The following is a 7,231-nucleotide window of genomic DNA, read 5'->3' as shown; positions in this document are numbered from 1 at the left end:
GCCATCAGGGGACCCCGCGACAGTGAGCTGTTGTAGAAAAAGCAAAAGGTTGGCATGGCAGACCCCCGAGACCCAGGGCCTCAGCCTGCACCGGGGGCTCGACCCACCCACAGGTGTGGGGGGCGGGACTGGGCGTCCACCTGCCCAGAGTACCATGCTCCTTGCTAGGGGACAGAACTGGTGTCAGGGCCCACTGCAGCTTGCTCCACTTGCTTAGCCAGGCTAGTAGGCAGGGCTTGGAAATAGAGACGCTGACCTGGCACAAAGGGAATAAGAGAATACGGGAGCTCCTGGGATGTCAGGGATAGAGGGGACAGTACGTGGTGGCCCCAGCTGGATGTGAAGGGAATGTCGCCTGTGTCACAGCACAGGGACGACTGTTGGAAGCCCCTGTCAGTGCTGCTGAAGTCAGAGCCATGGGGCCCCGGCAGACACGGCCAGCTCCCTGCCAGAGCATTGCCAGAGCTCCCTCCCATCCAAGCACTTAGCTCTGGGGTCTGGTGGGCTTCATGGTCCTTCTGCAGCCCAAAAGTCGGTACTTGACCCCGACACCCAAAGCCACCAAAGTTCTCATCCACCTTCAGCACCTCATTCCCAGAGGAGCGAGCCAATGTTTGTTTTGGCCCAAAGGAGGTCCTGTGAACATTGCCCAGGACAGGCTGACCATGTCACCTGCAGGAGTGGCACCTCAGTGTCAGTGGCCCCTCTGGCAGCGGAAGGCAGGTGTGTCCTGGAGCCGCTTGGGAAGGCCCAGGTGTGTACTGATAGCTGCTGTCCATCCTGCACCCTCTCCTCATGCTGGTGAGGCTCGGACACCCCTCTGGACACCCTCTGCTGGCCTGACACGGGGAGGAGGCTACACAGAGCTTGGAGGGTGTGGAGGGTGGAGAAGTACCCCAAAACTATCCAGATCCTATTTCCTGAGCCTCTGAATGTTAATCTTATATGGAAAAAGAGTGTTGGCAGATGTGATGAAGTTAATCATCCTGAAACGAAGATGAGGAGACTATCTATCCTGGTGCCCGGAATGCACGTATGGCATGTAACCTCAAAGAAGGAGGTATAAAGATCTCTCTCTCTCTCTCTCTCTCTCTCTCTCTCACACACACACACACACACACACACACACAAAAGACAAAGTGGCTACATGACCACAGAGACAGAAATGGGAGTGGTACCAACACATGCCAAGGGATCTGAGCCACCACCAGAAGCTGGGAGAGGCTCATAGAGCCTCTGGGGGGAGCTTGGCCCTGACAGCAGTCTTCATTTCCACCCAGAGATACTGGACTCCCAGCTTCCAGACAATGAGCAAATAAAAGCACATTGTTTTCAGCCACTAAGTACGTGGTTAGTTGTTCCCGGAGTGTCAGCATCCCCTGCTCTACAGATCCTCAGGCTCAGGACAGGCCCTCAGCTCCCCACCCACCACCACCACCAGCTGCCAGAGGTTCGCAGAGGATTGGGGTGGGGAGTGGGGGCATGAGGCGAAGGGTGAGGTAGGCTGCAAAGAAGTCCTGACCTTGACCATTAACAATTTAGGGACCTGGGGCCAGTCCCTCAGCCTCAGTTGTGACACGGGGACCCCATGACACACACTTTGCTGGCTGGTTGTGGGGGGCTATTTCTGGAGCTGGAAATCTTGGGGTGCATTTGAAGAAGGCCTACCATCACTGCGCACAGGCTCATGGGAAGCGAGGAATAGGTCTACTCTGACCACCATCAGCCAGAAGGGGGCACAGAAGAGGGGGTGGGGGCTCTAGACACAGAGAACTTCAGGACAGGGATGTGGGGGTACCGCTGGAACGCCACCAGGAAGCCAGGGCTTCCAGGAACTCACAGATTGTCAGCCTCTACCTCCTCTGGCTTCACTCCAGTCTCTGCTGGCTGTCAGCCTTCTCTGGTCATATCTGCATGGTGAAAGGTGTCCCCGGGTCAAGTCCCAAGGCCCCACAACAGACTGCTTGGGTACAGATCAGCACGTCTGAGGCTCCAGGGCAGGAGCCTGGATAAGGTCCTGGCATGCAGGGGTTCCCACCTGGCACAGTGCCGACTCCCTCCAGTCAGCACCTTGTAGAAACATGGTAGCTGTCTCTGTACTTGAGGTGGACTTGAAGGCAAACAGGCCAGCGAAGCAAGCATGACCAGGTCGCCAGGCTAAGCTCTCCCTGCACAAAGAACAGGACCCTCACCTTTTCTGTCAGCTTTCCCTCTGTGGGGAAGCACAAGTTGGACTTGATCAACAGCCTGTGACCTTGACTGAAGGTCAGGGGCAGAGCCAGGCCCTGCACTAGGCCCTAGTGCCTGGCCTTCTGACCCAGCGACCACCAGACCAGGCTACACAGGCTTGGGCAATGCTGGAGTGCCCAGGCTGCATCACAGCCAGAGTGGAGTGCAGAGGAGCAGGTGATCCCCCACATACCCCAGCCCAGTCCAGATGCACAACATTTTCCTGCATCATTTTTGGCAGTGACATTATGAAGACAGCCCATGGTTTCCGTGACTATGCACCAAGTTGTCCCCAGCTACTTCCAATAAAAGCAGATGGCTTCTGCACTAGGGACAGTAGGCCCAGAGCCAGGAGCTGGTGAGGCACTTAAGACCTTGAAAAGGTTTTCATGTTAGTTTGTCTTTAAATAAATTTTTTAAAAAAGCAATATAATAGTAATGAATATGTATAATAATGGATCCAGCTGAGATTGATCAGTGCAGCCATGAAATATATATATATATTTACATATTTACTTTTTAAAAGATATTTATTTGATTATTTATTTATTTATTTATTTACTAGAGAGAGAGCACAAGCAGGGTGAGTGGGAGAGGGGGAAGCAGACTCCTCCCTGAGCAGGAAGCCCAACATGAGGCTCGATCCCAGGCTCCTGGGATCATGATCTGAGCTGAAAGCAGATGCTCAACCAACAGAACCACCCATGTGCCCCTATTTTTTAATTTTTTTTTTAATTTATGGAAGAAGATATCCACCTACCAAAGCAGAAGTACTGATGACCCCACAAAAGCCATACTACAGACCTGCTTCCTTTTATAAATAATGTCATGGACATCATCACAAGGCATTTTTGTTGACATGTCCGGTTATGTCTGTAGGATTAACTTCTAGAATGAGATTTGTACACAAGGAGATTACAAGATGGATGCTTGATCTCTGAGGCCTCTTAAACACCACTAGGGATTTCTGTTTCTACAGAACTTTGTAAACACTGGTAATTTTTGTCCCAAAGTATTCTCTTGTCTTCTATCAAATCATTAGAAATTTCAAAACAATTTTAGTCATTACTTGCTTGAAAACATGGTGCTTGCTTTCTCTGTGCTTGACTTGACAATGGTCATTAGAAATTAGAAGGTTAGCTCCCATCAGTGAGAGTAGAAAGATACTAGAGACCTTTTCAAATTTAATTCTTATGATTTCCCATTAAGCATATGCATTTACTTTATTCTCTCCCAAATTTCTACTCAAAATGGACTAATAATAACTATTTCAAGTTGTAAACCCACGAAGGCAAAGAAAACTGTCCAGAAAACAACAATGACAAAACAAGCCAAAAATTTTCTAAATGATAAAAAAAAATGGATGAACGGGATACTCACATGCAAAAAAAAAAAAAAATGCAATTGAACTCTTACATTACACTATATACAGAAACTAACTCAAAATTGATCAATAACCCAGATATAAGAGCAAAAAACATAAAACTCTTAGAAGAAAATATCAGGATAAATCTGCATGAACAAATCTTGGCTTTGGCAACGGATTTTTAAGATATGACAACAAAAGCACAAACAAGAAAAGAAAAAGCAGGTAAATTGGACTTCACCAAATTAAAAACTTTCATGCATCAAAGAACACTATCAAGAAAGTGAAAAGAAAAATAACCTACAGAGTGAGAGAAAATGTTTACAAACCATTTATCTGACAAAGGTCTAGTATGCAAAATATATAACGAACTCTTATAGCTCAAAACAAAAAGACAAAGAACCCAACCCAACAAATAGACAAAGGAGTTGAATAGACATTTTTCCAGAGAAGATATATAAACAGCCATCCATCGTTAAGGAAATGCAAATCAAAAACATAATTAAGGTACAATTTTATTCATACTAGGATGCTTAGAATAGGAAACCAGGAACTATTGGTGAGGATGAGAAAGAATTGGAAACCTCACATAAAAAACAGTAGAAACAGCTTGGCATTCCTCAATAGGTTAAACATAGAATGAGCACATGATCCAGCAATTCCACTCCTGGGTATCTACTGGAAGAAGTGGAAGCAGGTATTCAAATAAGCACTTGTATATACATGTTCATGACAGCACTATTCACAAGAACCTAAAGGTGTAAATAGCTCCCACTGGTGGGTAAGCAGCTGGTGATGTGTACATAGAACACTCAACCACAAAAAAGAATGAAGCAGTGACACCTGCGACAACATGGATAAACCTCAAAATATTATGCTCCCTGAAAGAAGCCAGACACAAAAAGTTGTGTATAGTATCACTTTAAAAAAAATTTTTTTTAAATTTCTTTGACAGCACAAGCAGGGGGAGTGGCAGGCAGAAGGAGAGGGAGAAGCAGACTCACAGCTGAGCAGAGACCCCGACATGGGACTTGATCCCAGGACCCTGAAATCAAGACCTGAGCTGAAGGCAGAGGCTTAACTGACTGAGCCTGCCAGGTGCCCCTGTATTATCACATTTATATGAGACACCGAGAATAAGCAAATTCATAGGGACAGACCTCGGTGTGATGGTTTTTGCAGGAGCTGGGGAGGAGGCAAGAATGGGCAGGAACTTAATGGGTATGGGGTTTCATTTTGGAGTGATGAAAATGTCTTGGAACTAAATAGAGGTTATGGTTGCACAACACTATTTGCTTTTAAATAGTTAATTGTATGTTATGTGAATCTCATCTCAATAATAATTTAACTTTAGCAGACAAACAATAGAGGAATAATTTCCCAGGGGGAGTGGTAGGTGGAGGGATTGGCAGTGCCAAGGAAGGGGAACCCCATGGTCTGGGAGGGCACTGCCCCATGTAGGGCTCTGAACGGGGAGGTTGGGCAAGGGATGGACACGGGCTTACTGGTTGATGGTCCTATGAGTAGAGCAGCTGAAGCCCAGGGTGCCTTCCCACACCCTACACAGCCGGTGACCAACCCAGCCTCATCCTGGCTGGAGCCTGAGGTTGACCTTGATCCTTCGGGAAAACTGGAGGAGAGTGGGACACATGTAACCCAGGAGAAGGTAATTTCCTGGACAGAATTCTCAGAATGGGGCAGCCCCTGGGGCCCTCTCGCCAGAATGGAGCAGAAGGACAGAAGACTTGAAGGGGTGTCTCTGTAAATGTCCTCATCTTTTAGAGGATCCCAGTGAAACCTTCTGTTGGGGAGTTTGGGAAGAATTAGCAAAAGCAGTAGACAAAACTTGGAAAATAAAAGTACGAGGCACTTGTGTTTGATATCAGGAAAAAAATTTACCAAAGAAATGTTAAATGTGACCTCATGAACTACTTTTATTGCTCCCTCTTATCTCAGATGTAATTGAATATTTGCAGGGGGCACTTGCCCTGGGTACCAGAAGCAAAGATGGAAGTCCAGTTGGGGACACAGTGACATGGTTTGGCTCTGGAGAGGAAGGTCAAGAAAGCTCAGATTCCAAGTATCTTCGCTCCATGAGTCTGCGTCAACTCTTAACCATCTTCTCTGGTTGGGACCCAGTTCTCGTTTAGTGCATTTGAGAAGGTCAGATAAAGCTCAAAGAAAAGCCATCTGCCCCATGTCCCCCAGTGTTATGATTGTAGTGCCATTAGGTGGGTCTTGCCCAAGAGCCCAAGGAATTCTGCCTTGATTCAGCCCTCCCTTTGTGGCCCCCAGGGAGGAACAGCAGAGAAGAACAGAATGCCAGAGTACTCGGAGCCCTGACCCACAGAGCCTGGAGTGTGGGCCAGAGCCTGGAGTCTAGATTGTGGGCCCGAGGGGCTGCTTCCCTGGACTGTACCCATGAAAGATGAGGGCCAAGGGGCAGAGAGGACCAGCACTGGCTGAACCACAGCCACTTGGATAGAAGTCAAGGAGCAGTGGGACTACCAATGAGCAGGACCCCTCAGCCACACAGGACACGGACAGGCTGGCAGCAGCCATTGTCTCTGGGGGCAGCAGTGGGCCAGGCGCAAGCATCCACACAGCTCCTACGCCTACAGGAAATCTGGTCCATCCTGTTCTTTTTTCTGTAAACCCACTCTGTCTAACAGCTAAAAGTGTGGATGACCAGGCGGGGAGAGCCATCAGGACCTCCTGACTGCCCGCTATCAGAGGCAGGTCCATGGCTTCTTTGTATCCTGAGATCTGCTCCCGAGATACAGCCCCCAGAACCGTGAAACGGGATCAATAATTAAGTCGACTCTGAGGACCATTGACCCAGAATCCTGCCCTATTTCAGTGCTGCCCAAGCTCTGCGGTCAGGGGTGTGCTCCGGCGACTGGTGGCTGAGGAGTCCAGGTGAAGCCAGCAATGCCACCATGTCCAGGGTTTAACCAACAAGAGAGCAGCTCCATCTGCAATTCCCACAACCAAATGTTACTGGAAAGTCGTGGCTCAAGTCCCCACAGAGAATGAAGCCTGACCTTGGCCCTCCATTTCTCCAAGAGGCTCCGGCTGAGATTCCCCACCCCCACCCCCAAGGCTCCAGGGGGCCTGGGGTCCTCAGGCTGCGGTTGTATCCCAGCGGTTGGCTGGCCCTGGGGCTGCTAAGGCTTTCTCTCAATCCCAAGCCAGGATGAGCCACGCCTGCTCTTTTGGGATCCATGTGTCCAAGCCTCAAAGGAATAAGAGGCCTGTGAGAACATTCCAGCAGTGCCACCCGCCCCACCCAACACATGCACACAGTTGGCACACTTCCCTGGCGATTCTCTGCAGCTTCTCCTTAAGCTACATCTCCTCAGCCAAGTGGAGGCAATGTTCCCAGCAGGGGACACTGCCAGGAAACGCTGAAGCAGAAGGGGAGACCTCCTAGCTGTGTCCAGAAACCTTTCTGGCTTTCTCCTCAGCCCCAGCACCCTTTCCCATGGCAGGAGGCACAGTCACCCTGACTGGTGGGAGGAGGTAATCCCAGCTGCCAGCCCAGGCTTTGCCAGAGAAAGCATCTGTTTGGTGAATGCTGGGGGCACTGCGGGTGCGGTGCAGGGTGAGCTGCTTTTCCCCCTGGCTGCACCCTTC

This window comes from Vulpes lagopus, chromosome 7 (assembly GCF_018345385.1).
Source record: "Vulpes lagopus strain Blue_001 chromosome 7, ASM1834538v1, whole genome shotgun sequence".
Classification (NCBI taxonomy): Eukaryota; Metazoa; Chordata; class Mammalia; order Carnivora; family Canidae; genus Vulpes; species Vulpes lagopus.
Note: the sequence above shows the minus strand (reverse complement) of the source record.